Genomic DNA, 26,617 nt, shown 5'->3' on the forward strand with positions numbered 1-26,617 from the left:
GGAATCGGCTGAAATTTTCAGGAAAATGGCACATTTTGTTTCTAACTGGTGTTAGCGACAGCTTGATAATAGGGAAATAATTTTATCTACGCTTTCATGGTTTTTAAAGCCAAAAAAGCGGAGATAAACCCCCTTGATAATATGCCCCACGATTCCTTGGGGGTTTCAGCTGACAGGGCTTGGTATTGTGTTACATGGTAATTTTTCCAGGAAACGTCAGAGGGTCGATGCAGGGGTTCTAGAAGAGGTGATAAACCATTTAAGCCTCATGAACAAGCGCATGGTCTTTTAAAGATTTGTGAAGTACTCGGGGCGGCGGTGTGTGTGTGCCCTCTTTCAGGAGCGGGCGGGGGGGCACTGCCAGCAACTTGCCAGGTCAGGTAGTGTTCAACACGTGCATCACCCTTTCTCTGCCTGCTATTGCGCTCCATGCTTCGGAAAGGTAAGAAAAAGAACGTGCATTTGAGTTTGAAATGTCCGATCCTGCAGCAGCACACTTCCAAAGCCCACACATGACAATAACCCGATTCAAGGCCCCATTCACCCGTTTTTAAAAAAATAGATAACACTCCAACAAAGTAAGGTTATAAAACTTTATTAACTACTAACTTTAACAAACGGAACAAAAACTAAAAACATTTAAACATTTCTCAACACAAAAAGCAACAATGGTTAGAAGCTGTCTTTTGTGCGAATAGTCCCAAGGCAGCACAACGTGCAGAGTTCTGGACGGCACCCAGGTGATGTCGCCTGGGTGCCGCACTGGTTTAGGGATCCTACAATGCTGCTCCGAAAATTGGCGTGGGGCGTCCCGGGTGGGGCGGGGGGAGGCCTCGTCAGTAGCGGTCTGTTGTGCGAATAGTCCCAAGGCAGCACAACGTGCAGAGTTCTGGACGGCACCCAGGTGATGTCGCCTGGGTGCCGCACTGGTTTAGGGATCCTACAATGCAGCACAGAAAAACAGCGTGGGGCGTCCCGGGTGGTGCGGGGGGAGGCCTCGTCAGTAGCGGTCTGTGTCCAGTGTCACATGGCTGACACAACATGTACGACAGGCACCCAGGTGATGTCCAGTAAACTGCCGCACTGGTTTTGGTATCCTACAATGCTGCTCCGAAAATTGGCGTGCGGCGGCCCGGGGGGGGGGGCGTGGGGGAGCCGGCGTGAACGGGCCTCCCCAGGTGGCGGCCATCTAGCTGAGTTGCGCTCGCTCTTGCGGCCACAGCGTCTCGCTCACCATGTTGTTGAGTTGCTCCCACTCTTGCAGTGCAGCGATAGGCGGCTGCCACATGGCTCTTAAAATGGCGGACAGCTCCTCGGTTTTAGGCCTGGTCCACTGAAATGGTCCTGGGACACTTTGGAACTCGGACGCTTGCCTGCTAGGGCTTGGGTTCCATTCTCGAAAAGCGTCCCCTCAGCCGTGAAGATTGTATAAAAGTCTTGGGGGCCCCCGACTCCCGCAGGCTTCCGGTGTGGAGCGGCTGCCATGATTGCTCGCGGAATGACCACGACGGAGCCACGAGATGGTGGTGCTCTCATGCTGACGCCAGCTTCAGTCTGAATGATCCAGAAACAAGGTGGGGCTTTCATCGTTTGGGAAAAAAAAATGTTCTAAACCAATGAAAAGTGTTATTTTTAGGTCATATGACCAAGCCTTCCATCTTTAGGAAACCAAAAGTAAAATGAACCAATGAAAAGTTTTAAAAACAAGTCACATGACCTGTTATGCGACATAGGGCTACAAAAAGCGTAGAAAATCCGTTGGCACGTGAGGCGGCGTCAGTAGCGGACCGATGTGCGAATAGGCCGAAGGCAGCACAACGCGCCGAGATCTGGATGGCACCGAGGTGGTGTCCAGCAAATTGCCGCACTGGTGTGGCCATCCTACAATGCTGCGCCGAAAGACGGCGTGTCCAGCTGAGTTGCGGTCACTGTTGCGGTACAGTGACTCGAACGCGCCGAGATCCGGATGGCACCGAGGTGGTGTCCAGCAAATTGCCGCACTGGTGTGGCCATCCTACAATGCTGCGCCGAAAGACGGCGTGTCCAGCTGAGTTGCGGTCACTCTTGCGGTACAGTGACTCGAACGCGCCGAGATCCGGATGGCGCCGAGGTGGTGTCCAGCAAATTGCCGTACTGGTGTGGCCATCCTACAATGCTGCGCCGAAAGACGGCGTGTTCAGCTGAGTTCCGGTCACTCTTCTGGCACAGTGACTCGAACGCGCTGAGATCCGGATGGCACCGAGGTGGTGTCCAGCAAGTGGCTGCACTGGTGTGGCCATCCTACAATGCTGCGCCGAAAGTCGGCGTGGGGTGCCCCGTTGGCTTATGAGGTGATGTCAGTAGTGGACTGATGTGTGAATAGGTCGGAACCAGCACAAGGCGCCAAGATCCGAATGGCAAGTCCTGGATGTTGAGTGCCTCAGTTGAGATTTCTGAGCAGTGCTTGTAGGACTGTCTGAAGCTTATTTGCACCTGTTGCAGCTTCACTAGGTCCGGCGAAACTTTTTGCCTTTTCCTTTCTGCTTCTTTTCCTACAATGCGTTTCATCTGAAGACACGACCAGGTCCCTGAATGTGTGCAGGGGGACGCTATTGATTGAATGAACGCGCCGAGATCTGGATGGCACCGAGGTGGTGTCCAGCAAATTGCCGCACTGGTGTGGCCATCCTACAATGTTGCGCCGAAAGTCGGCGTGGGGTGCCCCGTTGGTTTATGAGGTGATGTCAGTAGTGGACCGATGTGTGAATAGGTCGGAACCAGCACAAGGCGCCCTGCACTGTTGAGCCTTTTTCAATGTCTGTTTTTTGTTGTTTCCCCTCCATCAAAAACAAAACAAAAATACAAGGCGCCAAGATCCGAATGGCAAGTCCTGGATGTTGAGTGCCTCAGTTGAGAGTTCTGAGCAGTGCTTGTAAGACTGTCTGAAGCTTATTTGCACCTGCTGCAGCTTCACTAGGTCCGGCGGAACTTTTTTCCTTTTCCTTTCTGCTTCTTTTCCTACAATGCGTTTCATCTGAAGACACGACCAGGTCCCTGAATGTGTGCAGGGGGACGCTATTGATTGAATGAAAATGGCGGCTTGACACAAAGCTGACTCAAGCGTTACTGTTGGTGCTATACAGACAAAAATTGGTTTTCAGTTTGTACATTCTTCAGGTTTTTTTTTTCCATCCAAGTCTGATTGAGAGTTTGTAGAAAAATGGCTTCAGATTTTCCACATACTACTCTTCAACATTCTTCCTAAATGTAACAATGTGAAACTCACTAGGAGAACGGCTGTTTCTGTTTCCTTTCAAAATGCTGCCACCAATATTTTTTGAATGGAAGACACCATCTTGTAGCATAAAGGGCCGAAAGGGGTTCTGGTCTGGCCGATGGTTGGTGGAGACATTTTGACTATATCTTGGACCTGCCCGGCCTCGCCCAAAATGGCGCCGGTATAAATGGGACTCGTAACTCTTTGCCCGCAAATGTATATCTAGAAAATGTTATTGTAAGTGGCCCTGTCGTATTTTAATTACAAAATGTACGTCCACCGATTCCGCAACTGTTAGACACCTTTGTTCTTGTCACCTAATGGCCCGCTCGTTACGTTCTTCTACAGTGTAAATGTCTCCTCATCATATACGATTTCAGTTTGCTCCGTGGCCGGCCCACGTGGTTATAGGCCCGTATTTGTATACTGACATTTTCACAATAAAGGTTTTTAAAACAAAACACGGTAGTAGTATTTTCATTTGTAAAGTTTTTACTTTTAGTGACTGTTTTCGAATCAGTAAAAGGCAAGTGAAATAAAGCAGTCCAATTACATGACGGATAAAAGGTATAATATGTAGGAACGCAGTAAAGATAAATGGTGAAGGGCAGTTGTGTTTTTCATGTCTGCAACATAAAGTGATCGATAAGAATCTGATAATAAGGCGTATCGGCGACTAAGACAGCAGGCCGAATCTCTTTTACTCAACGGCTCCGTCATGGAAGGAAGAAACGCCCTCTTTCTCGAAAAAGGAATATATTTTACTTGCGAGACAGTTGTAAATTTTCCGGGAAAGTACATTAGCCTGGAATATTATAACATATGTTTGAAAAAAAAATATTGTTCGAAAATAATAAAAAGCGTAATTTTTAGGTCATATGACCAAGCTTTTCATCATTAAATTAACAAAAGTAAAATGAACCAATGAAAAGTTTTATTAACAAGTCACATGACCTGTTATGCTTACGTTACGCGCTGCGCGCCGCGCCTCGGATCACTTCCGGGTGCGCTAACGCGGCGTGTCATAAAACGCATTACGCGACAACGTAGGTCAAGAATATAGTCTAAATGTCTCCACCAACCAGCGTTCAGAACACAACCCCTTTCAGCAGTCCAAAAAGTTCTGTTAAATGACAACAGAGGGGACAGGCAACAAGAACCATCAGTCAAAGAGGGGAGGGCAAGTTCTTCTCTTCCGGGTCATGTTGGGGCGCTACCGGAACTGATCGAATTGGTAGTCTACAGTGTTTCTGGATGTTTCAGACTAAAGCTGGCATCAGCATGAGACCACTACCATCTCGTAGCTCCGTCGTGGCCATTCCACAAGCAATCATGGCAGCCGCTCCCCAGCAGAAGCCTGCGGGAGTCGGAGGCCCCCAAGACTTTTGTAGAATCTTCACGGCTGAGGGGACGCTTTTCGAGAATGGGACCCAAGCCCTAGCAGACAAGCGTCCGAGTTCCAAGGTGTCCCAGGGCCATTTTAGTGGACCAGGCCCAAAACCGAAGAGCCGGCCGCCATTTTGAGAGTCCTGTGGCAGCCGCCTATCGCTGCACCGCAAGAGCGGGCGCATCTCAACTACATGGTGAGCGAGACGCTGTCGTCGCAAGAGCGGGCGGAAAACAGCTGAATGGCGGAAGAGGCACAGTGTAGCAAAAGCGGGCGGAATGGCAACTAAAACGATAAAGGGGCGCCCCACTACAGCTTGTCTTCAGGTCAAACGGATTGTGGGACAAGGTCCAGAATTGAAGAGTCATCAAAAGGCAAAAAGTTCCGCCGGACCCCGGGAGCCGGCCGCCTATGTCGGGGGCGATCTCAGGCTACACCAGTGCTATAAGACTTGGGGAGGGTGTCGGAGCCAAGCGTCTTCTCCGAGTCCATGGCCATCACACCGCCCCTCAGGGGCCTCCGTCAAGCTGTTTAGGAAGGTAACATATCACATTGTTTTCTAATGCAGTCAGGTCCACAAACGACACTCACTTACTTTGAGAATAGTGAAGCTGCAGTAGGTGGAAATAAGCTTCAGACAGTGTTACAAGCACTGCTCAGAACTCTTAACTATGGCACCCAACATCCAGAACTTATGCTATTTGAGAATGGTAGTGACATCGAAGCATCTCAGGGACCAAAACCATTAACGTACTTTCACGTATGAAAATCTTACTTGGGGAGGGGGCAGGAGCGAAGCGCCCCCTCCCAGTCAGCGCCACCACACGGTATGTTGAAAATCTGAAGCCATCGTTCTACAAAGTCAACCAAACTTGGATTGAAAAATCTAGAAAAATGTACAAACTGAAAACCAGTTTTGGTCTGCATAGCATCAGTAACAACGTTTGAGTCAGCTTTGTGTCAAGCCGCCATTTTGATTCAACAAAGCACAGGCATTGAAAAAGGCTGAAATTCAGAACTCTAAACTATGGCACCCAACATCCAGGAGCTTGCTATCCGGATCTTGGAGCCTTGTGCTGTTTTCGATCTATTCACACATCGGTCCACTACTGACATCATCTTATAGACCAACGTTATGTAAATAGTTTTTTAATAAAATGTTTTACCCTGTTTCTTTGCTGGTGTGTTGTCTATATTTTTAATATTTGCATAGGGTTTGTCGTTATTTTGTGCGGGATGGGTGATGGAGCCGAGCTGTCTTGCAGCCCTCATGGTGTGGAGCTCAGTTCATCTCACTATTTTCGTATTTCTCAAGAAGGGTTGTTCCTAATATTTCTATTTTAGCGAGGTCAAAAAGAGATCCAATTAGTGGCCTACTGATTTTGTTCGATTACTTTTATTTTTTTACACGATTTTTCACTATCTGCAAAGACTAAACAGAGTATTGCGACTTTGTGCTTGTTTGTAAATAGAGAATGATCCAAAGAGAACCAATTCTAAAACAGTAAATGCTTGGACAACAATCAATCAAATGGAGAGACAAGGAGGCACGACGGATTACAACGGGGGTAAAGGCCTGCGTTAACTACCCTTCAGTATCTGCAAAGAGAGAGTACTACTAAGGCAAAAGAGGGGAGGGGGGGAGGGGGGGAGGGGGGGGGCAGCGTTCAAAGCACATCAGCGTGCATAAATACGAAAATGTTTTTATCTATCACGTACTTGACATTTTAAAGCTTTTCATATTTGCTATTAAAAAACCAATGAAATTCACAGAAAAAACCATAGGTTATAGTGGATATATAGTTAGGAATTTGCATTTACAAAACCTTGAAAATTCAATGAAAAAACCATAGGTTATAGGCCATATATAGTTAGGAATTAGCATTTACAAAACCTTATTTTACTCGCATAAAACCATTGAAATTCCATATATAGTTAGCTAACTATAAGCGCTAACTATATATCGCGCACCCGCAATCCACTGCTGATGATGTCACATATTACATCATTCATGACATGGTCAGTGACATCACTGATGACATCACTGATGACATCTCAAATGACAACTCAAATGATATCAATGATGACATCTCAAATGACATCACTGATGACATCACTGATGACAACTCAAATGACATCACTGATGACATCTCATTTGTCATCACTGATCACATCACTCATGTGATAATACAATGAACCTCTTCAGACTCTAATATAACCTTACATACACTCAGTATAAACAGACACTCACAGACTGTCACTCATCCATGGAGTTACTCACACACCTAGTCAGTCATGCAAAGAATCAATCACACCTCCATTTCCTCAACTATACAGTTATACACATCTTACTTATTCAAACATATAATAACACATATTTACTCTCTTATATAATCCCTGATACAAGCTCACAGTGATCGATACAGCCACTCACACATTCACTGGCTCTTATGTTCAGTTATTTATATATCTCAACTCTCACATGTATTGTGTTTTACATACGTACTTACTTGCACATGTAGCAATGAGAAATCCATTCACTCACCAACACACCCATGCACAGTCAACCGCCCATATAGCTGTTTCCACATGCACTCTTGAACTCATACTCCTAGTGAATCAACTGCTTACACATCTATGCACAGAGTCACGCACCTCCCAGCCACCCACACACACACTCAGCCTCCCATTCAAATACTTGGGCAACCAATCAATAACCCATATGGCCACTCTTATAGCTACTGATCAACACATGCAGCAGCTTACACAACAACAAACATACTGATGCACGAATTAAGACAGTTTAGTCACTAACCCATGTACTCAGTGAGACACATTTAATCACTCACTCATACAGTCAGTCATGCACCTACTAAATTCTTCATCCAGACACTTATACATCCACTCATTCTTCAATATGTGAAACATATTTAAACTTTACAGACACATACAATCACTGGATGTTGTGATCAGTGATGTCATCAGTGATGTCATTTGAGATGTCATCAGTGATGTCATCAGTGATGTCACTGACCATGTCATGAATGATGTAATATGTGACATCATCAGCAGTGGATTGCGGGTGCGCGATATATAGTTAGCGCTTATAGTTAGCTAACTATATATGGAATTTCAATGGTTTTATGCGAGTAAAATAAGGTTTTGTAAATGCTAATTCCTAACTATATATGGACTATAACCTATGGTTTTTTCATTGAATTTTCAAGGTTTTGTAAATGCAAATTCCTAACTATATATCCACTATAACCTATGGTTTTTTCTGTGAATATATATATATATATATATATATATATATATATATATATTCCAAAAGCTTGGCTAAGTTCATGCCTGCGCCTCCTTTTTCGTGGCGGGCCTCGACGGGGTTTCGCCTCGCCCCATTAAATCCAGAAAATTACCGTCATAAATCGTTGACAGAGAGTCGAGGCCCAGGTCAGCTTTGTTCAAGTGCTTTTATTTGGCAACATCAACACCCAACTCGTTTCGCAGCCTTCGCCGCTTTCTCACGAGTGAATGGTTGTGCAAGTTCAATAAAGTTATATACAATAACAAAAACTTGGTCATGTGACCCATTGCGTGAAACAATCATAAGTGAAAACATACTCTCTCAATAATACAATTCATTTAGCATTTATGTATTTGGTCACGGAATACCCATATTAACTTAACATAATTGTCAAAGGTAAATGGAAAAACATTTCTGGGTATTTACGTTACATTTTCGGAAAACGTCGTGTGTTTATCTGCACCACGGACTACTCTTCCCATAATTCATTGTTTTTGGTCAACCGAAAATGTCCGGATGGTGCGGTTGTGTGGTCCTGGTACGGAGTTGGCGAAGTGTGACATTAAGTCGGCTTTCCGGCTCCTGCCTATTCACCCGGCTGTTTTTGCGCTTTTGGGCATGCAGTTCGGGGGAGCCATCTATGTGGACAAGGTCCTGCCCATGGGGTGTGCCATCTCCTGTGCGTTGTTTGAGCTTTTTAGCACTTTTCTGCAGTGGGTCATGGTGCGGGTGAGTGGGTGCCGTGAAGTCACTCACTACTTGGACAACTTCCTCTTCCTGGGCAGGGCGGGGTCGGGGGATTGCGGCAGGGCCCTGTCGCGTTTCCAGGCCTTGACCATGCAGTGTGGGGTGCCTTTGGCGCCCGAGAAGACGGCTGGTCCCAGCTGTTGCCTCACGTTTCTGGGGATTGAACTGGACTCGGTGGAATGGTTGGCGCGCCTGCCGGCAGCTAAGGTGAAGAAGATTCTTGCGTGTCTGGAGTGGGCTGTGGGGGAACGGCGGATCCCTTTGCGGGCGGTTCAGAAGCTTCTGGGTTTCCTTAACTTTGCGTGCAGGGTGGTGCGGGCAGGGCGGACGTTCTGCAGACGGCTCGGCATGGCCATGTCGGGTCAGTGCTTCCGCATCACAGAGTGAGGATTTCCCTGGGGGTGAGGACGGATTTGAGGACTTGGATTACGTTCCTGCAGGATTTCAATGGGGTGCCTTTGGATTTTGATGAGGAAAGGGCGGTCTGGCAATGCCAAATTTTCTCTGACGCGGCTGGGTCAGCGGGGTTTGGTGTTTTCTGGGATGGTCGGTGGTGTGCGGAGAGCTGGCCGGCCTCCTGGATCAAGCAAGGCAGGAGCATTGCCTTTTTGGAGTTCTTCCCATTGCTGGTGGCACTGGTGGTGTGGGGGGAGGACTTTCGGAACAGGACTGTGCTCTTTCACGTTGACAACATGACGGTGGTGGACCTTGTTAATAACCAAAGGGCGAGGGACCTGCGAGTGCTGCGGCTGTTGCGCAGATTCATGTTGGCGTGCCTGCAGTTGAATGTGGTGTTTCGGGCCAAGCATGTCCCTGGGGCGAATAATGACATTGCGGATGCTTTGTCTCGTTCGCAGTGGCAGCGGTTCCGACACCTGGCGCCGGGAGCGGACGCCTGCAAGACCGAGCTGCCGGCCGGCATCTGGGCCTTGAGGGAGTGAGGATGATTGGTCTGGTGAAGGGTTCGTTGGCTCCGTCCACGAGGAGGACTTATCGTCTGTCATGGTCTGAATTTAGTACTTTTATGGGCTGGATGGTGGATGGTGTCGTGAGTGGGGAGTCGGCTGTGCTGGAGGGTTTGAGGGGCTATGTGCTGGCTTGTATGGATCAGGGTCTGACTGCTGCTACGATCTCTGGGAAATTGGCTGGAATTTCCTTTTACTGTGTTTTGTTTTTGGGGTTTTGACCCCACCAAGGATGTGGTGCTGGCTCGCATGTTGCGGGGATGGGGTCGGGAGAGGGGGCGGGGGGGGGGGGGGGGGGTCGACTGCGGGAGGCAGTGACGTTTGATTTGTTGGTCGGCTGGTTGGGGTGTTGCCGGATTGCTGTTATGACCGGTTTGAAGTGGGCCTGTTTCGTTTGTGCATGGTATGGATGTTCTTTGGGGCGTTTCGGGTGTCTGAGCTGTTGGGCACGAGACGGGGGGCGGGCAGGTTGTTTGAGGATGTGCGGGTGGATGCGGGGCGTCTGGGGATCTGGCTGGATCGCTCGAAGACGGATCAGGTGGGCAGGGGCAAATGGGTGTGGTTGAATGAGTCTGGCGGGGCGGTTTGCCCGGTTCTGGAGTGGAGGTCTTTCTGGGGGTCGGCTGGGGCCCAGGGTGGCGAGATTTTCTGCCATGCCTCTGGTGCGAGAGTGTCGGCTGGCCAGTTGTTGGCAGTGTTGCGTATGGCTTTGGGACGATTGGGGATTGATGGAACTGGTTACGGTACACATTCCTTTCGCATTGGGGCTGCGACTGCGGCGGCTCGCTTGGGTTGGTCCTGGGACAGGATTAGGAGGATTGGGCGTTGGAAGTCGCGCTGTTGCGAGAGGTATGTGAGGAAGTAGTAGGGTCCCAGGCAGGTTGTTTGTGTTGCACTGTTTTGTTTGCCTGTTCTAACATCTTTTTCTTCGTAGGTTGCGTGGGTGGCCCGGGCGGTAGGACGGTGACTTGGATCGTTGGGCACTCATTCGTGCACTGGGCTTCCAAATATGCTGACCAGCAGGTTTACGGTCGTAACCTGGGACTGAAAGGACAATTGCACGAGGTGAAATGGTGGGGAAAGAGCGGAATGCGATGGGGGGCACTACTGCCCTGGCTCGCGAAGATGGTCCCACAGAGGGGATGCCCGGATTTGTTAATCATTCATTTGGGGGAGAACGACCTGGTGCAACTGTCTGGATTGGCATTGTTACAACTTATGCAAAGGGACTTGGAAGTGTTGAAATCAAGGATGGCGGGGGCCTGCATTGCCTGGACGGAGCTGGTCCCCAGGAAAGTATGGAGGGGAGCTATGAAACATGGGGCCATTGAGAAGGCCCGGAGGAAACTTAATCGGGCAATGAGACTGTACTGTGCGGACAGGGACGTTAAGGTCATTTCGCATCCTGGGATTCGACTGGAGGAGCCTTTAGCTTTTAGGGAGGACGGTGTGCACCTGTCTCGGCTGGGCAATGCGTGGTACATGATGGAGTTGCGGGATGTGGTGAGCAAGTTGTGGAACGAGTCTATATGGTGTCGACGGGAGTAACTGTGCAGTGATGGACGGACAGCCCCGTGGTGGGGGTGGGGCAGTGTACCGCCCTACAGGGGGTCCACTTGGCAGGATTCTAAGGGACAGGGGGTCAAGAGCGGGCATACCCATCCCTTGGGGGGGGAGTTGGCACAGGATGGACCGAAGTTTGACTGGAAGTTTGCAATGACTGGAGGCTGGAAGACGGTGATTGACGGCCAAGAGAAGGGTGTTTGGAGCCGCTAGGGCTTAGTGATGACGTGGGTGAATGAAACGAATGGGGGGGGGGGGAAGTGTGAGTGGGGGTTTGCTGTTACTGTTATTGTTGATTTATTGTTATGTACAGATTCGCAGTTCTGGTCTAATAAAATGGCCTTTTATGACAACCGTGGAATGAGGTGGTCAGTGGAATGATGTTAAACAGACGACTAAGGTAAGACAGGCCTTTGTACGTGACTGTCTGCAATTTGTTGTTGATAGGCACACAAATGAGGCTAGGCTCACAGCATACACTGAATCTTGGATGCAATTCTATGGGGGAATTCATCATGTTGTAGATGATTCTAGGACTCTAGTAAATATTCCCGATTTCATGCCCTTATGTGGTTATATCAAATCATATCCTTATATAGGCATAAGAATCATACCCATATTAAGACATAGCCAATGCAGTCCAAATACGGCAAGGCAACTCCCATAGACTCCTAGAAAGCACAACGTGTTCTTAAAACAAACCAAGCTTCCAGCATCCCGGGAATTCCCCCTGCTTCTGTATTGATCTGTCCTAGAACTCCTGGAGTCCTGAAAGAACTGCGAGTTCTTAGTGATGTCTTATGTCCAACGTTACGTCAAACTCGGCACCTTCCAGGTATAAATATACCAGCATCTGCCTTAAGCAAAACACGGTGGTTTGGAGCAGATCGGCTATCTACTTGCCCGACACCCTGCTGATACGAGTGCCGAAGGAAGCCGACCCTCCCACTGACGCACTGAGAGAGACGCTGTCTTTTCTCCTGCCGAGAAATCCAGCTCCAGTGTTTCCTTGTCACCCTTGCGGGTTGCTGGGAGATCGAGTCCTGAGAAAGAGATACCAGACCTCCTTCATTCTATAACCAAGGTACGGAGGTGATAAGACCGTTAGAGAATTCTTGATTCAGATTCTTGGCAAAAACTATAACTCATCTACTCCTTCCCTGTACTAGGCTTAGGTTAGGCACACTGGGATAGGCGTATCTTAGAAACACCAGTTGAGTACGTTTAGTCATTATTTTATCATTGTATGTATTTTATCCATTTTAAGTATCTTATGGCTTAGAAACCATATAAATGCTTTTACAGTATTATTTCATAATACTCATTTTACTGTACCCACTTTGCTTCATGACAAGTATTGCAATTGTGGCAATTCACTTCTCTTGCATGAGAAAGTAGACTGCTCAATAAATAACCACTTTTATTGAAAACGCCCGTCTCTATTTCTCTGCACGGTATACAACCTTTACAACGAATCTTTTACCACGCACTACCATTACAACGCAGCTTTTACAACGCAGACCATTACCACGCATTGCTCTGGGGGGCGCTCTAGGATAGGGAATATGTTTAATTTACTATCCAACACCTTCCCTAGTGTCCACGGGGACTGGAGTTGGAATAGTAAATTAAACTATTCACTATCCAGCACCCCAAAGCGCTATGCGTTGTAATGGTATGCGTTGTAAAAACCACGTTGTAAATGCATGCGTGGTAAAAGTATGCATAGTAACGTCATACATCCCTCTGCACTCCTGGTGAAACGAAGCATGCACGATTAACTGAGTGAAATGGCTATCTATTGTTTCCGCGACTCTGGAGATATACTCTTTATTCTGGGGGAGCAAAGTTGTCATGTTTATGCGGTTCTCAGAAACGAATCCCTTCTTGTCTATTCAGGAAAGTTAGCACCTTCTTGTTTACTCGAGAAAGTTTCTAGTGACCTCTGAGCTAGCTGGCATTTCATAATTAAGTCTAACATATTCAATAGAGACCTAGTCGACCTCAGTCCTACGTCTACACTGTCGTTTATGTTATTCCAATGCGCAGAGCCAATTGGGAATATAGGAACTACACTACAATCACGCCTCTTGCCAACACTTTAATTGCATTTTTGTACTGCAAGGCAGCGATGTTTTTGTCACCGACCTGAAATTTCACCTCGAAAACAACCCCGACACCAACTCCACCACCCTGATCGACAACCTGGACAATCTCGGCCTCAGACAACTCGTCACCCCACCCACCCACAATGCTGGTCACACGCTGAACCCCGTCTTCTCCACAGGCACCCACGTCACCTTCTAGACACCACCGAATTCCACTGGACTGGCCACCACTGCATCCATTTACCCTTCAAGGAACAAACCACGCAGCACCACACCCTGGAGCTAAGTCACTGAAGAGCAGATGATCACCACACTCACCCAAAACCCACACACCGACTACACCAATCCAGACACTGTAGCCCGCCACCTCAGACAGTGGATCGACGACTGCGCCTACCCCATTGCCCCACTGCCCCACTGCAGAAAACCTCCAACAACCACACCAGCAAGAGAGCCACCTGGTTCACCGACGAACTGCATAGCTCCAAACGTGCATGCCGGAAACTGGAGAAGACATGGCGCCAGGAACTCACTCCGGACAACCATGCAGCCCACAAGGACACCCTCTGCAAATATCACCACCTTATTACATTAGCCAAGGGATCCTCCTTCAAAGAGCACGGGATGACAACGCACATGAGAGCAAGGAGCTGTTCAGCATCGTGAAGGAACTCTCCAACCCCAGCACCAACACCAACAACATACCTCCCTCACAAGAACTGTGCAACTCACTAGCTATCTTCTTCCAACGCAAGATCGCTGACATCCATGAAAGCTTCAACACGAGACACGCCCCAAATATGCCAGATTCCACCTCCCCTGTGATCACCACCAGCGCCAACCCCCTGACCTCCTGGTCCAACGTTAACGACGACATTATCCAAAAGGTCTTGACCTCCATCCACTCAGGCTCTCCATCAGACCCGTGCCCACACCATGTATTTTACAAAGCAGACGTTGCCATCACACCCCAACTACGGAACAGCAACAATTCCGGTAAGCTGGAAACACCCCAAAATCAACGCCCTCCTTAAGTTGCCCAAGGCGGACCTCAACAAATTCCAGCCCATCTCCCAGCTCTTGTTCCCAGTGAAGCACACCCAGAACAACATCAACATGCAACTGGGCCCCTGTAATTTGATGCTCAGCCTGGTTACGTGTGTGTTGGAACGTTGGGAATTGGAATGTTAGTAAGGTTTGAGTCAGTTGGTCTATGGGCTGAGTGGCATTCAGACTGCTCCTGGTGGGGTCCGTTATTTATGTACTTTATTTCCTGTAACTTCTATCTTCAATAAATTTACATGAAGTTACCAACAACGAATGGACCATTATTCATAATTTGACATCTGGCGACGATTGTAAAGAACCATGCTTCAAATCCCAAGTAACTTAAGATAAGGAACTTCGCAACAAGAAAATCTTTTAAGCAGCTCAAGCGTACTGGCACCTAGAACCCCACCAGTGGCCTGTCATCGGTCGCCCTCAACATCAATTGTGCCATCAGCTGATTACTCAATTCACGGACAACGGTGAATTCGTGTTCCTGTGACACAGATCGCTCTGAACTACAGATCTATCAGCTGCATCACATTTCAGCCGCCGTGCCTGCTCTTCAAAATACTCAAGGCTTCATTTTCAAATTACCGGCAGCCTAAGAACATTTTACTCTTTGCTGACAGCCTACAATTCACAAGTCTTGTATCGTACTTAAAGGTAGGGTTCAGTTCCTGCATGAACCGCACCGCAGGTGAGCCTATCTTATTCGCAGCGTTTATCTGAGTGCTTTCTTTTGTGTATTTTTGCACCAACGATGGCAAGGCAGATTGCGGTGACATTTTATTTTATTTTTAACCATTTTTAACAAGTTTTCATAATGGCCTACTACTTGGCAGTTAAATCGCCTTGCCACATTCATAACACGCTCGAGCTTCTCACCGAGCGCACGCGTTCAGCGCATACCACCTCACCTGCTGCCCGATCCACCGTCATCCTCCTCTATGACGTGAGTCTGCTGTCAGAGTCATTGGGGAGCACGCTGTTGACGGGAGCCTTCCGGTATCTTCCACGTTGACTTCGACGTGCCGCCATTTTGATTGACACTTTTCATCATCTCCTCTCATGTGCAGTCTACAGTCCATCTGCCATTTCAGTTTTCTTTACAGTGATAGGCACGCTTTGTTTTAGTCTTTTCCAATGCATTTCAGCATTTTCATTGCAGCGATAGGCACGCTGTCACCGTTTCTCCAGACTTGCATTCCACAGATTCCCGGCATGCTTTCTATCCATTGTTTTTCGCAAGAACATTGGAGCGCAGATCTTCCACAGGTACTGAAGTCGTTTTCTCTGGAAACTCGTCACGTCGATCTGCTGTTTTTCAAAGTACAGTACTTTTATTTGTCAAAACACTGCCACCTAACGGTTATTTTCCATCATTGCACTTCAATAATGAATTTATATGCTTATGTGAATTAGAGATTGAGAATGCAGACGTCGAAAGTTTCGTAGAGTGTTACCTCTGATGTTTCCTTCAGCAGAAGTTTAATAGTATGCAGATGCTATCACCTTTCTCTGCTATAATATTTCTACAGTTACATTATCTTTAAAGTTACATTAATAATAAGGCATGTCTAAAAATGAAATGATTTAACAGTCATAGTTAGTCTCCATGCTTCACCTACCCCACAGTAAATTGGATTTTACGGTGTGATTTAAAAAAAAAATATATATATATACATATATATATATATATATATATATGTTCACATACATATATATATATATATATATATATATCAGGCGGTAGTTCTTCTTGATGTTATAAAGTGGGCTAATGCATTCCACTGTTTAAAAAAAAAAGAGAGGAAAAGTGCAAATGCATTCTCCTCTGCACTTTTAACCACACCAATGCAAATGCATTCATCTGTGCACTGTTCTTAAAATGTATGATTTATTACGTGTGGTTCCTTGAAATGCAAATGCATTCTCCTCCGCACTAATGCAAATGCATTTATCTGTGCACTGTTCTTAAAATGTATGATTTATTACGTGTGGTTCCTTGAAATGCAAATGCATTCTCCTTTGCACTTTTAACCACACCAATGCAAATGCATTCATCTGTGCACTGTTCTTAAATTGTGCATTGTTCTTAGAGGCGCTGGAGGGCGCACAAGCGGAATGGCTGCCTAGGCGCGTAGCTCCCGCTCCTTGGTGAATTATCCTTCGCATATCCTTCGCCACAGGGTGCCAAATCGCCAGATTTTCCCCTCTTCTGCTGCAGGAAGCTGCTACCCACACTCGACCCAAGTCTGGGGTCGCTACGAGGTTCGGGGCCGGAGTTATCGTTTTTTAAAAATCCACAGGTGATTGACCTGGACCCGGCGTGCGGAGAGGGCCGGCTGCAGCCACCTACGAGACACCGGGGACGGCCATGAGGAGGTAGGCCGCGAGCTTGGGCGGCCGCCCGGAGTCGGAACGAACACTGCGTGAAGACTCGGAGCAGGGGTGAGTGGCTGCCCCCTCCCATGTGTGGACCCCCCCCCCCCCTCTGCTGCTGCTGCTGATCCTTACCGCCGGGGCCGCAGGTGAGCTAATACTTGCACCTGAAGGCGCGCCGTGGGGCGGGACGACCCCCGAGCGCCTAGAGAGGCCCTCATCAAGCTGATACTCTCAGCGGGGAGGCGCGGACCGAGAGGTGCCCGGATCGGAAAGCGGGGGCAGCGCCTGGGTCCCGCTGCGGGGGGGGGGGCACTGCGCCTGGCTATGCCTCTGAAACAACTGGACAATATGCTTGGTGCCGAGGGTGCCCCTGCCTGTTTCTACACTCCCAGGGATCATTGAGAACGAGGCCGTGTCCCCTGAGCTGCTTGATCTAGCTCTTTCCCCTGCTATCGTGCTACGTGGTTGGGCCCTGGACTGTGCCTGGATACGGCGAGATTTCCGACGGCGCCTTATTTAAACTGGACTCTGCCTTCCCCTGGGCCTAGTGATCAAGGTCTTCAAACTTGCCGCTGCATTGCGTGGCTGCAACCAGGGCCTGCCTGCTCCGCGGGGGGAAGTTGTAGTGCCACTACCATCTGGGCATTGTCACCCCTAGTCACCGGAGCACCTGGGGAGCACGGGGGGTGGTAGGTGCCCGCGCCCTCCTGCTGGACATCTACTGATCCGCAACGGCACCACCTTGCCCGGCGACTGCTGCATCACAACTTACCTGTGCGGACTGCGCAAACGGATTGCCCTTGCGCTCGCTCGCTTGACCTCTGGGCCCAAAGCGCTGACACGCTGCGCGACACTCAGGTGCTGCGACCTGTTGCCACCATGGTGCAGCCTGATAACCGCCAAGCAAAGCTCAGTTTTGATGGCGCCAAAAGAGGCGCGAAATCGGCACCGGCAGATCCAGGGCCCAGCGCGCCGGCCCCGAAGGCTGTCTCGTCCCCCGCTAAAGACATTGACCTGCACAACCTGTTTCAGGAGATGAGACAGGGGTTCGCCACTGTCGTCGAAAAAGTCGATGGAGTCACTGCTCGACTGGACGCCTTGGTGCATAAGGTTGATCGCCACGGGGGGCGCTAGAGGGCGCCGAGCAAGATGGCCGCACTTGCGTGAGGCTCAGCCGAGACCATCTAATATTCGCCTATTTATCCTGCACAACCTAACTCTTGAGCCCCGTATTTGAGTGGTGCACCCCCCGCTGACATTTGGGAAACACTGGTGCGTTTTCCTGCTGGACAGCGGCTGCGCCGGACTCCCTCTGGGCCGGTCGATTCTCCACCGGGGATCCCGCCTGCGGAACCTCGGCCCGCGCGGAGGACCCATCCCGCTGTAGTCCGGGCTGCAGATCCCCCTGCTGCCTGAGGGAAGAGCCTGAAGGACGCCGTGCCCGGTGCCTGTGGTGGCGGTGCCAGGCGTGGATACCTCTGAGCGGAACCAGAACGACGACCGGCCTAATCTCGGCCCTGCTGGTTGCAGTGAGTGGGGCGGGGCGCTACGCAAGCCTGGGGCTGCGGAGGTGGCGCCGGGCCACGCTAGGCCGCGCCGCGTGAGCTGTAGCCGGTGAGGGGCACGGGGTGACGGCCTGCAGAGTGGTGGAGTGTCTCGTGCGGCTTAGCGGATTGCACTGCAGGGAGGCTGACTTTTCGCTGCACAGTGAGGACGTACAGGGCGCTGCTGTATAGCAGAGGAAACATTCTACGCCCGCCATTTTGTGGCCTCATTGCGGGACCGGTGGCGGGGAGGAAGGTGCCACCTTGGGATCCCTATCTATGATGCGGGTGCTGCCAGGTGGAACGTACGTAGTCTGAGGCTCTGGCACTATAGCTGCTACTTTGACTGTGGGTGCTGTTGGGCTGCCATAAATTGCGAGAGCTGGGAGGTTGACAACAGGACACTTTGGCGCGCTTTCGCCTGCCGGGGATAGTCGTGGAGGTGTGGGCCTACTCCTTGGTGTGGGACCGCTGGTGTCTGCTCTGTCTTGGCTTGGGACCACGCGCCAGCTACATCCCGGGACTGGGCTGCACAGATCGCCACCATGGGCAGGCCGGAGAGGAATCAGCCGAAGATCACGCTTGAGGCCAAAAAGACGGCGCACATGTCTTCCCAGGTGCCGCCTGACACTGAGCAAGGGGGGGGCGGTTGGGGGCACCCCGAATTTGGAATCAACGTTGGTGGCTATGCAAAAGACCCTCCAATCTATCGAAGGCACCATGGAATCTGTTAATCACCGCCTGGACCAAATGGCGACGCAATTTGACCGCCAAAACGAGCGGATGGGGAGGTGGAGCAGAGGGTGTCCGCCACCGAAGATGGCCTTGCCACGGTCTCAACTAAGGTTTTCAACATGGAGAGGGTGCTGGCGGTCATACAGGCAAAGAATGAGGAGTTGGAAGGGAGGTCCAGAAGGAATAATGTCCGCATCACGGGCCTGCCAGAATCCACGAATGTTGGTCGCATGGAGGACTATATGGAACGCATGCTTATAGACATTTTTGGGGCGGACCAGTTGTCTCGTGTCTTCATAGTAGAACGTGCTCATCGCTCCCTGGCAAAACGCCCGCCACCCGGGGCTCCGCCGCGTCCAATAATGGCCAGGATCTCGAACTATAGGGACCGGGACACCATTCTACGCCTCGCAAGGGAGAAAGGTTCCATTGAATATCAGGGAAACAAGCTTGAGTTCTATCCTGACTTTACCATGGCGGTGCAGACAGCGCACAAAGAATTTGACACAGTGAAACAGCTTTGCGTGCAGAAGACGTTCCATACGCCATGTGATATCCTGCTCGCCTTCGGATAGGACCTCCGTCGGATAACAAGATCTTTTCCTCTCCTAAGGCGGCCATGGACTAAGCCAAAAAACTGAAAAAACGCAAAAGGGCACCTAATGGGCTTCAGGATGGCGAGGAAGAACAGCAGGATGAAGTAGCTTAAATCGTTGCATGCATTACACCGAGGGGGGGAGCACAGTTGAGCAGCACTGCATTGTGCCTGTTTTGGAGTTGTACAGTTGGTGGCTGTGCCCGCTTCTGCAGTACTCTGGTGTTGGGCTTGTCTCGTACGGCCCCGCGACTAATGCTGTGGGACGAGCGGACTGGTCTGCGATCATTTTGCCTAGTCACACCATATGAGCTGCTGTATTGACCATGCGTACTGTGGGGGGGTTGGCTCGATGCTGTGGTTGGGGGAGGGCATGTGAGCCTACCGCGATGATAGCCTTGGCGCTATGTACTTTTGTTGTCACCTCTACTGATCCATGGCGGTCTCAATGGGTGTCATATAACAATGTGCTGATACTTGGCTGATGGGTTGCCCTTCTCCGAGTTCACGAAGATGGGGTGCTGAGGGTTGGGTTTTTGGACATTGAGAATGGTCTTGCTCTCGTCAGTTTACTGGCGGGAGTTGTGCGCCACTGCGCCCCTGGATTTCGGAGATCCTCACACACAGTTGATTGCATTGTTGGGGGTTGCAATGGGGGGGGTATGGGATGGCTTTGGCACATTGGGGCTGCTGAAGTGGGTGGTGGGTTGGGGGAAGGGTTCTTGAAGTTTGTTGGGGAATTGTTGTTTATCCTGGTCGGTGGTTGGGGCTCTGAATTACCTGTAGGATGTATTGACACTTGTTGGTATTTGTTTGATGTGCCTTGCAAGAGCGCTCGTGACCATTCTAGGTCACTGGGTGGCGACTGTTGGGTTGGTGGGTGGGAGCTGGGGGGGGGCCTATTGGTTGCTGGGCTGCTTGAAAATTTGGCGATATGGATGGGGGGTAAACTCACTTGTGTCACATGGAATGTGCGGGGACTCAATCGGCCGCAAAAGACACGGCAGATGCTTTCTTTTCTGAATATATTTACAACAAGGGGTGGTGAGGGACAGAGTCTCTGAATTAAGCAGAAAACTCTCACCCAGTCAAGAGATCAGGGCTAGATCCAACACCGTTTTTTAGCTCACTGCACCATCCCAGTTTCAGAACCTGGCTGTATGCAAATTAGTCTGTTCCTGTCCCAGTGCATGATGGGAACAGGGCAAACCAAACTACAAAAGCCAATTCTTACACTGGGAAGGAAACAAGCTCCCTGGGACCGGTTTCTGGCATTACAGCCGTCTTCGGCCCGGTTTGCTTGAATCCTGATGGTGCAATGAGCAAGGGACTCCTGTCTGAGTATACCCTTCCACGCTTAGGGTGGACAAAAATATTTACAACAAGGGGTGGTGAGGGACAGAGTCTCTGAATTAAGCAGAAAACTCTCATCCAGTCAAGAGATCAGGGCTAGATCCAACACCGTTTTTTAGCTCACTGCACCATCCCAGTTTCAGAACCTGGCTGTATGCAAATTAGTCTGTTCCTGTCCCAGTGCATGATGGGAACAGGGCAAACCAAACTACAAAAGCCAATTCTTACACTGGGAAGGAAACAAGCTCCCGGGGACCGGTTTCTGGCATTACAGCCGTCTTCGGCCCGGTTTGCTTGAATCCTGATGGTGCAATGAGCAAGGGACTCATGTCTGAGTATACCCTTCCACGCTTAGGGTGGACAAAAATATTTACAACAAGGGGTGGTGAGGGACAGAGTCTCTGAATTAAGCAGAAAACTCTCACCCAGTCAAGAGATCAGGGCTAGATCCAACACCGTTTTTTAGCTCACTGCACCATCCCAGTTTCAGAACCTGGCTGTATGCAAATTAGTCTGTTCCTGTCCCAGTGCATGATGGGAACAGGGCAAACCAAACTACAAAAGCCAATTCTTACACTGGCAGCCCAACCTACGCCACAGGATGGGGGCGGACAGTAAAGACAAAGCGAGGCTACTACTACTGTTTATTTAATTTAAGTAACTGCAATACTGCTAAATTTAGTCTTACTTACGGTTACATGGTGGGCTGAGGCACACTGCCTTGGAGCCTTTATTCACTGATTTGGGCTGGCCTGGGCCTCGTGCTAAACTGGCTGGCTGCCCTCAACATCGTTTTGCTTCGGCCCTTGTCTTCAATGACGATGACTCGGGGCGGGTGTGCCGGGGCGTGGCAATCTGTATAAAAACTGCGCATGCTGCCGCACAGCCCCTACCCTCGAACAACCAAATCCAGCCCAATGCCCCAATCTCAATGTCCCGCCCACCGGCACAACAGTACACCAAACTAAGGGCTGCAGCACAGGGCGGGTATCAATGCCATTATAATTGTTTTTTAAATCTTCTGTTCTGATTGTCACTTGGCCGACTCAGTGTCTCAGGTCTCTGGCTCGCGCAGCCGTCACTGCACAACACTTTTGAGTCGGGACTGTGGAGCAATAAAAAACCACACTCTGCGCCGAGGAGGCGTGCTCGCGACAGGCTGGGGAGCGCGCGCACAGGTTCCAGGCAGCGACGGAGGCCTGGCGCGCACCCCCTCCCTGTGCCGTGTCGCGCGCTGTGGGTCTAGTTCCCTTTTCCTCTTCCCAGTGTGTGTGCACCGCGGGGGCCTGCAACCGCCGCGTCCTGCGATGTTGGTGGAGGCTGGCGGGGATGCGCCCCCGGTCTGGGGGAAGCTGCCGGTTTTGCAGCCACTCTCGGTCCTTCCCCTGAAGCCTTGCCCGCCTTCCCACCACTGCCTCTTCCACCCAGAGCCTCCGGAGCTGCAGAGGAGCCTGACTCTAGACGGGCCGGAGTACGAGGAGGAAGAGGTGGTGATTCCGCTGACCGCTCCGGTGCCTAACTAGTAAGTACTGAGATTGGGGGGGTGGCAGATCTCCCGATGCACGGGCGGATGTGTGTCTGTGTGTGCGTGCAGGAGGGGTAGGGGGGCGGTGGCGTGTGTATGCGTGCGTGTCTGTATGTGTGTGTGTGTGTGTGCTGGGGGGCGGCAGCGTGTGTACGTGTGCCTGTGGGATGTATGTCACTACCACGCGCGCGGTACAACAAAGTACCATTACAACGCGGTTGTAACAACGCAAGTCGTTACAACGACTTGCGTTGGGGGGGCGCAAATTTAAATAATATAATTTACTATTCCAACACCAGTCCCCGTGGATAGTAGGGAAGGTGTTGGGATAGTAAATTAAAGGATTTATTATCCTTGAGCGCCACCCAGCGCAATTCGTTGTAACAACTTTCGTTGTTATAACTGCGTGGTAATGGTACTTCGTTGTACCGCGCGCGTTGTAAACGTTGTGCACCGTGTGCAGCGGGGGGGCTGGGTGGTGGTGGCTGGGAGTGGAGAGCGAGGCGCTAGGAAAGGGGGTAGATGGTGCAATGCAAGTAAATGGTAAGAGCGGACAGGGGGCAGGCCTGGGTTATTGTGGAGTTGGTGTTTGTGTGGGCAAATGTAAAGCTCTTGGCGGCAGTAATAAGATGCTGTCTGAGGGGCTGGTGCCGCGCGCGAGCAAGGACATCGGGAGTTCTAAATAAGGGTGAGAAAGGCATCGCACACAGAGATGGTCCACTAAATAAGGAAGCGTGCTAAATAAAAGGCAGCCTCCGTAAAATAATTGTAGCAGGCAATATTTAACGTATCTATAATTTGAGATGCAAAGAAAGTGCTTTGTAGCAAACTACAAAGTACATTAATATTGTCTGAAACGCATACTATTTTAAATGTTCGTTACTTTAAATACTAATAAATCACATTGCCAATACAATAATTTCAACGTATTTCTTAAATTATTTTTTTTGATTTGCGCAGTGCAGCATCGACAAAGTGCGAGGTGATGTGGAGGGAAGAGTGGGGTTGTAGTATGGGGGGTGTAGGAGAGAATGGGTAGAAGGGCACTGGGCAGCAGGGGGGGCTGGGTGGTGGTGGCTGGGAGTGGAGCGCGAAGCGCAAGGAGAGGGGGTAGGTGGTGCAATGCAAGTAAATGTTAAGAGCGGATAGGGGGCAGGCCTGGGCTATTGTGGAGTTGGTGTTTGTTTGGACAAAAGTAAGGCTCTTTGTGGCAGTAATGGGGTGCTGTCTGAGGGGCGGGTGTCGCACGCGAGCAAGGACATCGGGGACTTCTAAATAAGGGTGACAAAGGCATCGTGCACATAGGGTTAATGTGAAAATGGCCAAGTGTTAACCGCATCATTGCTACTGTATATTCCAGTGCTGTGCTGCAATTTTCAAAATCCCATTGTTTGTGACAAGGTCAACTCGTAACACCCATGACGAGTTGACCTTGTCACAAGCATCGAAGGTGTTAAAGGAACTTGTCTGTTAAGTGTCAATGGAAACAAAAGGCTAAAGGTGAACTGTAGGATGGAAGCAGTTTCGTTTCTTAAAACTACTCAGTTACTGAGAAACATAGACACGTTTCTGGAAAATCGAAACCATACGTTTTTGGGTATGTTTGTGTCACGTTCATTTAGTAATATTGTTGGTGTTGATTGTTTAGAACCATTACAATTCTAGCAGCGTTGTGGTAACATTGCTGACGCTTACTGGACTCCATCAATGGAATCTAAGTTACTTCCCTGTAAAGGCTTTGTGATTGTAAAGAGCATGCACCAAACGTATTTAACGTGCCATATTTACGGGAACATACATTTTAGTGCCTGTCTGTCATCGTACTTGCATGATGACAGTATTTGCACAAGACTGATTTGCATGACGCCACATTTTGGGGTAACATTGCTGACACCTACTTGACTCCATTAATGAAACACGAGTTTTTTAACTTTAGTATCACTTACACTAAGCGCTTTTGTAACTGTAAATAGCACGTACCAAGCTTAATTTCCATGCCTTTTTCTAAAACTCCAAGGAGTAAGGGCTGGTCGCCATCTGATCTTAAATAATTAAAGGTAGGCTATGTACATGCTCACAATTTAGGCACACTGCAATTTGATGCAACGCCAATCAAGTAGCATTAATCTTGCTTCTGCACTCACACGCACTTGCTGGAGCTTAAAAAACATACATGCATACACACACGCACAGTCGTACAAAGTAAAAATAAAAACCATAACACCTTTTTGCATGAGGCCACATCTGCGGCAGCAGACAAGTCGGCGGCAAGTTAACTTTAGAAGTATCTCTGCCCCTTTCAGCACAGGTCTTACATAATAAAAGAGCCGCCAAATTACCATGTGACATCTGATAGTAGCTAACTTTCAAAAGATCAGTCTTTAGCAGCTATTCGACATCACGCTGCTTTAACGCTTACTGCAAACTTCCCCACCCCCGAGGAAATGACTCCAAAAGCACACCTTCTAAAACGACACCATTTTTAAAAAAAAACAACCGATGTCTATGTTTGCATGGTGCCGGCTTCAGAATCCAATACACAAAGTAAAACTCCTCAAACAAACTAACACTTCTCACACAGCTACTGGCAAACTGCTTGCCATTTGCATGGCGCCAACTGAGTATAGCATACCTCTTCAGCAGCACTTTGCTATTACGCTGTTTAAAGCGTCTTCCAAAGTTTAAACTGCTCTAGTTATTATAGTTTTGCACTTGCATAGCATCACTGAAAGCTTGTCAACAAAAAAGTGAACATATTAATTGAAAAGCACCTTCATAAATAATGATTGAAAGGCAGCTTTGGAAATAATGCTCACAGCGAGCAGCTTTCGAAATAATGATTCAGTGAAAGCACGTCTCATAAAAATAAGTGAACGTATTAATTGCAAGGCAGCTTTGCAAATAATAATTCAAAGGCAGATTTCGAAATAATGCTAACAGCGAGCATGTTATTTAAAAGGCAGACTTGGAAAAACGAAAATAATAAAAGCGAAACAAAAAATAATTAAAAGCCAGCTTGCGAAATAATGCTCACAGGAAGCGTGTTCATTGAAAGGCAGCCTTGGGAAAACGAAAATGATGAAAGCGAAACTGACACTGCACACACAGCAAGCAGCCAGAAGCGCGCTCCCGCGGTCAAAACTGACAATGAACAGGCGCGATTCTGACTCGTGTCCACATTCCCAAATACGGCTGACAATAGTTGTCGAAGCTGACAGCAATCAATGCTTTGCATTGAATGCAGGTCGTGCTTCGACCTAAAAAACCATATGAAATAATAAAAAAAAGAAATGTTGGCTCCAAGCTACAGCTAGCCTGATGTAGATGTTAATGTTGTGTCCATCTCGTAGGCCAGGAAGCTGTGTTGCGCGCTTTTACTGACTTTTATGCGTCCCTATACGCCTCCAAACAACCCACTGCCCCGGCCTCCTTAGACAGCTTCCTTGACTCCATTGCATTAGTTTGGTTTAACAGCAACCACAGACAGTACATGGACCTGCCTGTTACCGTCCAGGACATTGCCCAGGTGATAAAAAGCATGCCGGCAAACAAGGCCCCTGGCCCTGACGGCCTGACAAGTCCTTTTACAAAACTTATGTAGATGAACTGGCGCCGAAACTACACTCCGTGTTTGTGGAGGCCCTTGAATTGTACTCCCTGCCAGATTCCATGCACGAAGCCTTAATAATCACACTTCTAAAACCTGACAAAGATGAGATGCTCCTGGACTCCTATAGGCCCCTCTCCCTCATTAATGTAGATGCCAAAATATATGCTAAAATAATCGCGGACATGTTGCCGATTATTGCCTTGCCTGACCAGTCCGGATTTATCCCCGGTAGAGCCACGTCCCATAACCTCAGAACTATTTTCTCGGTCCTTCATTACCTACACCCATCTGTGCAGGCGGCGGTGGTGTTCTTGGACGCGACCAAAGCGTTTGACTCTTTGGAATGGCCGTATTTATTTAAAGTGCTCGAAAGAATGGTCTTCAGTCGCAATTTCATGACCCTGATCAAACTGCTGTACACTGGACCCAGAGCCAGAGTGAGCGTAAACGGCCTGGTTTCTGGATCATTTGATATCACTAGAGGAAC

This window comes from Lissotriton vulgaris, chromosome 1_2 (assembly GCF_964263255.1).
Source record: "Lissotriton vulgaris chromosome 1_2, aLisVul1.2, whole genome shotgun sequence".
Lineage (NCBI taxonomy): Eukaryota > Metazoa > Chordata > Amphibia > Caudata > Salamandridae > Lissotriton > Lissotriton vulgaris.